This window comes from Epinephelus moara, chromosome 13, assembly GCF_006386435.1.
Source record: "Epinephelus moara isolate mb chromosome 13, YSFRI_EMoa_1.0, whole genome shotgun sequence".
In the NCBI taxonomy this organism is placed as follows: Eukaryota; Metazoa; Chordata; class Actinopteri; order Perciformes; family Serranidae; genus Epinephelus; species Epinephelus moara.
This window is the reverse complement of record NC_065518.1, coordinates 20,436,710-20,437,036: the sequence shown is the minus strand read 5'-3', so window position 1 is coordinate 20,437,036 and position 327 is coordinate 20,436,710.

Genomic DNA, 327 nt, shown 5'->3' with positions numbered 1-327 from the left:
GTGTGCTGACGTTAGCAAGCTAGCAGCGTGGCATTTAATCATTATGGACAGGCTACGTGACCATCACATCATATTGAAGGCGATCAATATTGATCGCTTTCAATATGATGTGATGGTCGTCTAAAAGGTGGTATAAAATTTGCCAGACCCATCCGGAGCTCAGGTAATTTTGACCCTCAATCAGAGACTTGTAATTTTTTTTCTGGTCATCGGAGGCCAGGCGATCAATAAAATATTCTTGAATACCTAAAACAAAACACAAACACGTGTTGTTGTTGTTGTTGTTGTTTTTAGTCACGTAGCCTGTCCATAATGATTAAATGCCAC